Genomic DNA, 12,079 nt, shown 5'->3' with positions numbered 1-12,079 from the left:
TAGAAAAATAGGAAGGAGAATTGAAAAGCATCAATCTCAGGTTCTTTAAAAATGTAATACTAATCATTTGAGCAGTGTACAAATCTTTTATTAAAGATAAAGAGGAAGCCATACTTTTTTATTAACTTGAGGATATGTTCAATCCACATGATTAAAAATCTCATTACTAACTCAAGTCGGGGAAGTGATTTATTACTGAAACAAAATAGAAGGCATTTTGCTGCCCACAGCTTTATTTATTGTGAAGAAAATTATCAGTTTGTATCTACTTTTGTGGGTTAGGTATTTCTAAGGATGGATTAGATTTTCTGGGAATCGTGGGGTTTCACTGCAGTCTGCAGCTGAAGTATTGCTACCTTAAGAGGGAAAGCCTGAACCAAAATTATAGGTACCAGGAGATACATTTTTACTCTTATTAAATTTAGATGAAGCAAATGATTTTGTCTGATTAGGAAATGGGATGTGCAAAAATTCAGGATTTTATACATAGGTACTATTCAAGCGTAGCTAATATTGTAAAGCAAGTGTCTAACTCTAGATATCTTAGGAGTTCTTCATATATCACATACATACACTAATATTTATTGATCAGTATAGTATAGGTGTACTGTTCAAAAAAAGCCCTTGAAGTGAAGTTTCTGTTTGCAATGATAAAAAATGATTGACTCAATGTTATTTCCAGAAATACTATCCTACTTAGGGAGATATAGCTACAGAATATATATAATATTTTTCTCCTTACCGAGCGTTAATCAGGTCAAATATTTTGTCTAAGTGTTAGGCAGCTATGTGGTGTCTTGTACTTGAAAAGGGTAAATGTCTTAAATATTGAATTATGCCCAGCCTAAGTCCCAGTACTATTTATATTGCATCCTACAATGTAAAGCGGAGATAATACTGAATTTATTTACGTCACAGCAGCTGTGGAAAAACTGGGTTATAGACTCTTGCATATAAAGACAAGACATTAAATGGTGCCATCAATTCCTGCAAGCCAGCAGAAATAGCTTTTCTCTTCCTGATAACCACGCCTGGATGGCTCCCAAGGCTGAGTGCTAGTTTTGCACATCCCACAGGAAGTTTGGATTCTCTCCTGCATCGTGGGTGGAAAATGCCTGGTATTATCATGACAGGTGCAATAGGTATTGAAACGTAAACCTTTCACTGATCCTGGGTAACATATTGCCAGTCCTGGGCTTTGCTCCAGACGAGTGTTTGGGGAGAAATTACATATCTTGAGGTAAAGAAACATTTCTGGAAATAGGTTGCTTCAAAAATTTGGCAGCTCTTCAGATGTTCAAAATGTTAGAAGTAGTCAAGGCAGAGATCGAGTAGTGGGTGGGGGAAGGCAAAGGAAGCAGTTAAAGGTGCATAATGTATTGTAAAACGGTGGGAGAGATCTGTTGCACAAACATCATGGTCATTTAAGGAGGGATTCATGTGACAGTTTGCAAAACTGTGATAAAAGGATTTGTTGGGCACCTTTACTCATCTCACTTGGCCTCAGTCCGCTCTTCTGTTTCCGTCTGGATTTGGTGTTTAATGCACTAAGCGACTTCACATTTCACTCATGAATTTCAAAACTTCAAATATTAAAAAAAAAAAAACCTAAGATGCTGGAGTGCTTCCAGTTTCTTGACATAAAACTATGGCTTGATGGTCTCAGGAGAGACCGGATGTAAAAAATTGTACATTTGAGGTACAGAAATGCAGAGGGACCTGAGGGGACTTTTTCCAGAGGGTAGGATGGAAAAGCTGTTTTCTAGTGAGAAGGAGGACATCTTCAGCTTCCAGTAAGTCCCAGTAAGTCCCAGCAAGTCCAGTAAGACGTCAGCAGGCATGGCACTCTCAACATGTCCCATAGACTTTAGGTAGTTCACAGGACAGGAGTAAATATGCTATGAAATTTGCAGGGCAAGCCTTAAATGTGCTGATTAAATGTATTTTCAATTTGAAAAAGTCCAGGATATCAGAAAGAGTAGGAAATGTAGGTGGGGTTCATACTTCTGTTTGTGTTGGGCCTGTGCTAATTAAGCTCTGTGACTTTAGGGGGAATGGCAGAACAAGAAAAGCGCCACCAAAACATCTTTTTAAAACTTCACTTAAATCTATCTCCAAAGTGGTTATTGTTGTCATAGTTTTGGCAGTTGAGGGAGGATCCTCAAGAACTTGTTTTCTCTGGAAAATATGCTTTTCTTTCTTTTTTTTCTCCTATATTTGCACATAAGTGTTGTTATGTTTTCATTTCCATCTGGAAGGTACAATCTACAGCTGAAATCTTTATGTCATAGCTTTATGAAATAGCATCAGAAGTAGGTGATAATGAACACATTAAACATCTTGTGATGATTAACAGGATACTTTTAAGATCTTGCTTTGTCACATGGAGGAATTTGTGTATGTGAATGCCAGTGTCTGCTCAGTCTGAATCCTTCCAGGATTTCTCCTGCTTTTCAAAGGAAAGTTTACGAGTGTTTTGGAGTGGGTTGGGAGTGTGACTGTCCACGTTTCTGTGCTAAGTTTTGCACCTTGGAGGCCCCCAGCACCAATTCTTTTCCTCTGTTGAGATGATCCTGGGGGTTGTCAGTACTTACTGATGTAGACATCGCTTAGGTCGCTCCTTGCATCACATATTGGGAATGACAGAGCATCAATTAGACAAGATGAATTTAAAAAAGATCAGCGTAGATGCTAAATGGGATAACTGCTTACTTCTGAGCTTATATGAATTTTAGTTTTGTGATGTTTGCCTTCAGGAATATGCTTGGCAACTAATAAATGCCCCAGACACTGCATTCTGGATTTCATCTGCCAGACTCTGATTTTCATAAATCTTTGGTAAGTTTGTACTTGTGATTTGGCTTGAGTTTAACTTTATTTTAACTGTATTTTGTTGTAAATGTAATGTAATTTATTGTCAAGGTTATTGAAAAATCTGATTTTAAAAATCTGAGAACAAGACAACAGCTTGAAAAAGGAATAGAAAAATCACAAAGCTGAATACTCACCCAAATAGGCTGTTGAACAACTATCAAAGTGAAAAGTGTGGATTAAGATCTAATTTCCGGCTTATATATATTGTAACTTTTCTGCATTTCTCCTACCGTAGGATATGAAGTCAATGTCAATGATTTGACATTGCTTTCAAAAAGTACAATTACAGTACGTTCCGCAGTAGCGTTACCTTTCACAGGAGTCCTTTGTTATAGTTGGCAATAAGTTTGACACAGCTTGGTTCAGAGCTGAGGAACTTTTTTTTTCAAAACATCGCCGATAAGACGCTAGTAAGAATTTGCAACGTATTGCAGAAATGCTCATCTATCAAAATAGTGCCACAATTGTATTTATTTATGTGCATGCATATGCACTTTTCATTTTATGTGCGTAGATTGATAAGTATGAAAAGTTCTTAAGGTCAATGCTGGAATATGTGCCAGACCTGAAGAGGTGAATCTCTGATAGGTATGTGATCACTTGAGAAATGCCACAAAGATCCTAAAAAGGGAGCTGTGAAGGAGAGCATCTCGTTGAAAGGGAATGAAAATATTTATTTTTGTTAACATTTACGTTGTGCTTGAACACATTACTCTAGGCAAGGTCTAGGGTCTTTGTGGTGATTGTTGCATGTTATGAGAGGGCCCTTTTGTTCAGGCTTTACCTGGTGGCTTCTCAAATATCTCTGTGGCTTTTCAGGCTGGTGTTTTCTGTCTTGGGCTGAAGCCTGGGGCTACTAGTGCTTCTCATTTTAACTTCATCACATGCCAGCGCAATGCTTTTCTGAAACCGGGTTAGAGACAAGTGAAGACTGAGGTGGAAAAAATAAAATTATTGTTAGATAATGTATCTAAGACCCTATATTACATTGTGTCTTTCTCCCATGTTCATCACCTGTAACTTGCCGTGCAGGGTACAACCGCAGGGAAATGTTTGCGTGCCGTTGTATAAATGAAGCGTAGGCCGATGGAGTGCCAATCCCGACTGGGGCCATGGCAGAATAAGGGCAGAAGAAGGGCTCTGTTTTCAAAAAGCCTTTAAATATGTATGCAAATAAGGTCTCCTATGGAGAGTTTAAGCAGATTAGGTAGGTAACTCCTGTTGATTTCTTATGGAAAGGCGTGCTTTACATCTTAAACTTATCTGCATTAGCTAAAGGCTAAACACTGTTCAAATCCATCGCTGCCGTTTAATGTGTTTGAAATACCAACAATATCTTCTGCCAGCCAATGTTCTTGGGTAGTTTGTGGATGTAAGAATTGTGTAGTAGTCCTAATTCTCCTGACTCCTAATTCTCTTTTCTAGTATAGTATTTGGGATAGAAGAACCATGAGACCTGTATTTTTCTTTCTATGTTCTGGTACCTATTTCACCAGAGGGAGCGAATAACTCCTAGCCACATTGTCAGGACATTCACCACAGCTCTGGAGGATCTCACTTGTCTGGCATGGGACTGAACTGACATAGAAGGGGAAAAAAAAAAGTCACAAACATAGGACTTCTCATGAAACAACATTCTTGGTTTTTTTTTTTTTAGCTGTCCGAACACAAAACTTGCATCATGTTGACTTCCAGATCTCAGCCTGTTGGGTTAACAAGAGGCTTGGGGCAAGACCAGCTGGGAGAGGTGCCGTTTCGCAATGTGGCAGCCTATGTTACCACCTGTGGGCAGATCTCTACTGTTTAGGCATGACTACCCCACTTTTGGAAATCCCACAACCTGCTAGACAGCAGACATTTTAGGAATTTCCCAGCAGATAATGGAATATCTGATCCTTTTAGATTTACTACCTTAAAGGTGATATCATGCTTTGACAGATGGTGTCAGCTTCACCACAGATCTAAGATGTGTTTAAGAAGATATTTGCTTAAAAATCCAGATTTTTGGAACACAACAGAAATAATAAGAAATAATAATACACACTGGTAATATTATATGCAGTAATAAACTCTGCTTTATTTGCTCCTTGCTTTGATGTAGGCAATATACCCCAGGTGTGGCCAAGCCGAGAGAGCCATTGGAGTTGTGTATTTACTCCTGATGTCAGGGTGAGCGGTGTCGCAGGCAGCATGGCACAGGCCATGGTAATGGTCACTTGCCTGAATTTTACAGTTATGCTCTTTCTGTAAATGTTGTAAACCACCAATTTAATACAAGAGAGAGTGAAGCCCTGAGCAGCATACCTTAGTTTGAGTAAGTCCTCCTGCCTCTGCTGGGAGCACATTGCAGGAGCTGTGCTTGGCTCAGTGTGAAACCATTTGAAATGAAGGTTCAACGCTTCACGCCATCAATCCCTCATCATAAACCTCGTGTAATGGCTGGCGTCTGGAACTGTTGTAGTTTAACCCCATAATAATAATAATAATAATAATAATAATAATAATCAAACCAAGTGATGCAAAATTCAATTGCTCACCATCCACTGACTGATGCCCAGCCTGTCCCTGAGCAGTGATCGCTGCCAACTCCCCACAGTTTATATATTGAGCATGATGTTGTATGGTATGGAATACCCCTTTGGCCAGTTGGGGTCAGCTTCTTGTGCCCCTGGAGGAGCAGGGGAAACTGAAAAGTCCTTGACTGGTGTAAGCACTGCTCAGCAACAACTAAACCATCAGTGCGTTACCAACATTCTTCTCATACTACATCTGAACACAGCGCTATGCCAGCTACTAGGAAGAAAATTAACTCTATCCCAGCCGAAACCAGGATAGAAACCCAAAGTTTTCAGCTCTTTGGGACTGGGGTCTGTCTTTAACTGGTTCTGAAGGACATTTCTGGGGATGCTTCAGAAACAGAGGTCCCAACCCTACCATGACTTGCCTTAGTGTTATTGGGTGATTTCTTCAAATTCCTTCGAATTCCTTCAGTGATATTGCTTTGGTGTAAAGGTACTAAAGAAACAGGCTTAATGAAGTAATTATGATGAATATTACATAGGGGTTTAGAGCCCTCAGGCAGGAGTCTTAATATCATGGTCTAACACTTGATTTAAGAGAACATCTTGTATGTATTATTTACATCAGATATTAGACCTGCTGCGCCAATGCCAGTGACTACAACCCAGGGGATTTATTAGCACCAGACTTGCTATTTATTTGGAAGAAATGCCATGCAATACTTGAAGCTACAAGATCAGTTTTGAAATAAATAGATCTTAATATTAGATAAATGATGGATGAAGACTAAGTTCAGACTGGCTCCCTGATAGATCAGGGGAAACATTCTGCTGGAGATTTAATGTTAATGCAGCACAGCAAGGATTTTTTAGGATATTTTCCCCAATCTCTGTCCCATAGAGCAGTGATATGTTGGGCTTCTGGAATCTCATTGCAGCGGTCTTCTGGACTTTGAGATATTTCGGCTCTTCTCGTGTTTACTTAAATAGGCTTAGCTCTTTTTCATGTTCAAGTAGCTTCAACAACTTTAACTGATTTTTTTCATCGATAAGGGTGAAGGCTTAGGTAAGGATGAAGAGAAACCAGTTATGCCTGTGAAATGGCATGGGCACAGCAATCCTCATGTGTAGGTCTTGGAGCCAAATGGGGGTTATTGAGTCAAGCTGGAAAACCCCTTAATGTTCTGCAGGTCCCCAAAAGTTCTTTCTGTGGTGGAAGGAGATAATGTTTTCAATTTGGTTTTAAACATTTTTTTTTTCTCAAATGACTGTGAAGATATATGATCTTCCTATTGACATTTGGTGGTATTCCTACGGATATTATTGACAGTTATTTCAGCACAATTTTTTACATAAGCCACCCAAGCAAGTTTATATCCAAATAAAACAAGAAGCGTAATAACTGGAGGCAATATGGGAAAAGCCTGAACGTGGCAATGATGACGTCCTGATCCCGAAGGTGCCCATATGTTTGCCAAAAGTGCTGCATGAACGCATTTAGAGTTCTGGATCTGGGGTTTGTGTGATAACATTCCCGTGGAGATAATCTTAAGAAAATCAAATTTTTCTCTGGCCAGGCAGCAGGAAATCCCCCAAAATAAGGCATTGATTCTCCTGAAACACGTTGGCACTTTGGGTTTGTCCCTTGTCCCTCCCATTGATAGGCATGCACAGGGTTCCCTTGTGGTGTGAGAAGACTCAAACGTGGCCTCATTACAGAGTTTTGCTGGCATAGCTGTGTTTGCTCCTGTTGTGAAAAATTCATGCCTCTAGATGATATCACTGTGCACAAGTCTATGATGTGGATGCAGCTACCCTGACCAAGGACCTCTTGTCTGCTTCGCTTGTGTTCCTAAAAGCTGATGTTACTAAGCTAGCAGAAAAAACTCCTTCCATAAGCATATGTTGCTTCTGCTTTGGGGGCTCCGTCTACGTAACTGTAGAAGCGTACAGAGACTTCCTTGTGCAGGTGAGGCATAATTTAGATAGTAAGTGTATTTTTCTATCAGTGCTGCAGGTGAACTTAGTAAAAAGTACAGTTTTGCTGATGCTGCTATTCTTGGTTGTAGGTTTTGCATCTCCTGTATTGCTGCTGAGGCCAGTTATTTCTCGATCTGTAAACGTACAGGGGTTGTCGTACATTTAAAGTCACTTAATTTCATAAAGGAGAATGCAGCTGGTGCGTCGTCTTTTTGGTCCCCCAAACAAGAAAGTGGGTCTTTACGTTTGGGGATGAATATGCTGTTCTCTGTGGCACCTAGGAACCTGTATGTACTAAGTAACAGCATGCAGTCTTGGAAAAGATTTTGAAAAAGAACTTGGGCAAATACAATCCAGGTGAAAGCAATTCTCTTTCTTGTTTCTGCTCTGGCCTTTTCATTTATTACTGTTTTTTAAAAATGCATTTCTTTTCAGCACATGGGCGGAATACTGCCCACTGAGCTCCAGCTAACTAGCTGATTTATGGTTTACTTCCTATACACCCCAGTTTAATTAGGATGTTACTATTTCCTGCCCCTCATTACACTAACCCCGATCGCCGACACAGAACTGGAAGCAAATTATTATCAAAGCACAGAGGAATAGAACCTGCTAATTTGTTTTGGTCTCTGCTGGAAAATTGAAATTGTACATATTGCAAAGTGCTTTACAAAGTATATGATGCAGCCTGACAGAGAGCTTGGATGTCTAACTGTTGCTTTTCAGAGGAGAAAGCTTTTGTTATATTGTTAATTATACATAACTATATATATTAATTATAGTATCCCTTCCTCTTAGGACAGAGAAAGGGACTCACACGGGCGGTTCAGGTGGATGGGCGGCAGAGCGGGAGGGCTCTTGCTTTTTTATACCATGACTGCACATTGTGGGAAAACATATGTCCCTGCAGCCACGAGGGAAAAGAGGAGAATTTTTAACAGAGGTTAACTAGCACATGCTAAAATCCTGGTGCTGAGAATACAAGCTGTAATTTTAGTACGTGTCAGCTGGCTGAGTTAAACCCTAGGTATTGCAGCAATACAGGATTCTGGCCATGTTTTGTTTGCCAGGATTTAAAAAACAAAAACAAAAACAAAACCAAACCCAACAAAAATTAAATTAATTCTGTGTCTGTGCCTTTCTTGTTTAGGCTTTAAGAATAGCAAGTGGGGTAAATTCACCAGCTGTGCAAATGGGTTCACAGCTACTTGAGTCAAAGGAGCCAACGTTCGCTGGTGGCAGGAGGGGCTCTCACGGGAGGGTGGCGAGGGCTGGGAGCAGGGAAGCAGCCTGCAGCTGAGGGCTTGTTTGCTCGAGGGCTTAAACCACGCTGATTTAAATTCAGAGTGCTGCTTTCTTCCTTGGCTGTGATAGCATCCGCCTCGATGTGCTCTCCGAAGAGTCGGGGAGTTGTCGTGGAGAAATGTAGATGAGTAGCTCGGAGCTTAAGCACACACGACGAGGCAAATATCGGTATAAAAACAAAACTGAAAGAGGAAGGCGCTTGTGGCGTATTCGGGAAGGGTCCATCCTTGCGAGCCGTGCGTCCTTAACACGTGGCAGTGCGTTTGGGGCTGCAGTCCCCTGGGGGAAGGCTTGAATGAAATACAAAGCGCTGCTAGGCTGGTTGACACATCGTAAATGCAACTGCTGGCGTAAAGGACAGCAAAGTGCGGCGCTTTATGTTCTTCGCATTCTACTGGGCTGACACCTCTCATATAAGCGGGGGTTTGTGGGTTTAAATGATTAAGGCCTGTTAACCATGGGCAGCTACGATACCTGGATGAAAACTGGCTTCTCAAAGCACGGAGCAAAAGATTTGGTAATGAAGTAAATTCCCTTTCCAACCGTTTGGCTAAAAATGCATATTGTAAGAGATTTGCAAAGATTTTTAGGTACCTGAAACTTTTAGTTAATGGGACTTACATACCCTAATGCCATTTGTAAATTTTCCATTTGAAAGTTTACTTTTTTTGTCATTAAAACAGTGGGAAATGTTCATAGTAGTGACCCAAACTTGCTTCATTTAACCTCAGTACAAATGCAGCCTTAATTCATTAACTGTGTGGTTTTTGAGATACCTTCTGTGGGAAGAAGAGGGTTTCTTCTGAATTAAAGGCACCCCCCTCCTCCCTCAGTTTTCTATTTCTGTTTCTATACCATGAGCCTTTGTGATGGTTATTATTAATTTTGAAAGGTCTGGGCTTCCTTGAATCCCAGGAAAAACTGCAGGCTGGAGTGGGTTCTGTGTATCCAGGGCAATACAAGCTCAGCTGGTGGCAGGGGCGGGGGGTGAAGATGAAGAACACGGCCTGGCTCGATCTCCTCCTGTGTTGCACGGGTCTCAAGCTCACCGCCGAGGGCCGGGAGCAACTTTTCTGTAACTTGCTGCTGCGCTTTGAATGCTTGAGGGGCCTGTTTCTCCCCTGCCTGTAGGTTATCCTGCGAGATATAGCTGGTCTCTGACATAGCGTCTGAATTTGTTCGGTGTGAGATAATATCGGTATTTGGGTTTGAACGGCACTGGGTTTCATATTAAGCAAAAATTGGCTTTGGAAGAGTATTTCCATAGTCTGACAAAACCCAAACCTGTGCATGAAAGGCAGGCTGGGCAAATCCCAGTTCTTGAACTAAGAAAACAACGGAAAGTTTTTTTTTAAAAAAAACCCTCTTTTAAGCGAATATTGGCATTATTATTTCTGTGGTCTACTAATGAGTCATACAGGGAGAACAGGATCTCAGATTCAGTTTGAGATTCTCCAGCTTGAGATAAGGAATGAAAACAGTATAAGAATTTACAGGAAGGGAGTGGATAATGTTTAAACATTGCTCCATCCTTCCTAGAGAGACTGTGTAGACTTAAACAGTACTGGAAATGAGAGCTGAGATTAACCCGGGTCATCCCTTGCAAACACTTTCACAACGTCCCCGCTTCTGGGACGTCGTATGATGGAGAAAGTCTGCTGTTGGCAAGGCGCTGGGGAGAGCGCGGGTTGAAAGGACTCGTTCACTGTTCACGCCGAACACGAGCGAGGACGTTCGTCGAGAGGCTCTAAGAGCCCGCTGTTCGCTCATGCTGTTTACACCCCCCCTCCCCTTTTTTCTCTAGAAATGCCAGTCAGCCAAACTGGCTTAACGCCCGTGGTCTGGGTATCTTCCTGGCTTGTGTAGGATGGATGGTAGTCAGGACGACAGCCTGCAGTACTGCAGCCCTGCATGTGTGCTGAAATCCTTCTTCGTCCTGTAACTGTTCCCATCCTTGATCGTTCTGGGTGAGCTGATTACGGATGGCTTGTGGACAGTATGCAGAGAAGGAATATAACAATTTCCCCCCAAGGAAGGAATTCTTTCTGTGCTGTGACAAGTCAAATAGCAATAACGTTAATGACAGACCAAATTTATATTTGCAGACCATCCCACGTGCAGTCATGAGCTGCGATAAAGAAATAATGATTAAAAAGGGTCTCTGGTTCCCGTGCAGGTGGATGTGGGACCGAGCCGCCTCCATCACCACTGCGATTTTTTTATTCTCAACTGTGGAACATCCTAAAATGTTTCCCTTTTTGTAGGGGAACTTTTCATCTTGGAGGGCTGAAGGGGAGCTCCTTCATTCCAGCACATCAGCTACGAACAGTGCCCTCACGGGAGTACCCTAGCACAACCTCTGCTTGCCCTGGGCAAGCTCCTTTGCCTCGCTGATGCCTCAGGTACCTCATTTATCACGTTAAGGGCTTTAGCAACCAGGAGATTTTCCTGGACCGATTGCAGATAAATGTTTTCACGAGCTTTAAAACAGCGTTAGCTTCTAGAAACTTTGTGAAAAAACTCAGAAGAAGTTACCGCGTTCCAGATCTGCAGTCACAGAATCATAGAATCATAGAATCGCTTTGGTTGGAAAAGACCTTTAAGATCATAGAGTCCAACCTTTAACCTAACCCTGCCATCCCACCACTAAACCATGTCCCTAAGCACCTCATCTATCCTTCTTTTAAATACCTCCAAGGATGGGGACTCTACCACCTCCCTGGGCAGCCCATTCCAGAGCCTGACAACCCTTTCAGTGAAGAAGTTTTTCCTAATATCTAACCTAAACCTGCCCTGGCGCAGCTTCAAACCATTAGTCACGGAAAGCGATGGCTTTGGAAGACGAGCCATCAGCAGAAGAGAGATATTTTTCGTTTTAAATTATACCCAGCTTTCTTAAGAAAGCAAATTAAATTGCACTTAACCAAAGAATACAGATAACAGTATTAAGTACAGTAGAACATTTTGATTACTAAGAAAAACAAATGTACATGTCCGTAGCTGTAATTAAGGAGTGCTGTATTTGCTGTGCATTACTGTGACTCGTATGTCTGCAATACAGCGACTGACGGAGTTCATCACTTGGTTCAGACCTGACACTGTGGTTACTGTGAAGCCGTACAAGAAGACAGGAATTCAGTGCTTGGACGCAGATTGTTTGACAGGGTGTCTGACCTCTGGTGGGGCGTAGCATTGCCCCTGTACTCTGCACTGGTGAGGCCGCACCTCGAATACTGGGTTCAGTTTTGGGCCCCTCACTACAAGAAAGACGTTGTCTTGCTGGAACATGTCCAGAGGAGAGCAACAGAGCTGGGGAGGGGTCTGGAGCCCCAGGCTGCTGGGGAGCAGCTGGGGGAGCTGGGGGGGTTCAGCCTGGAGCAGAGGAGGCTGAGGGGAGCCCT

This window comes from Egretta garzetta, unplaced genomic scaffold, assembly GCF_000687185.1.
Source record: "Egretta garzetta isolate BGI_Z169 unplaced genomic scaffold, ASM68718v1 scaffold208, whole genome shotgun sequence".
Classification (NCBI taxonomy): domain Eukaryota; kingdom Metazoa; phylum Chordata; class Aves; order Pelecaniformes; family Ardeidae; genus Egretta; species Egretta garzetta.
Note: the sequence above shows the minus strand (reverse complement) of the source record.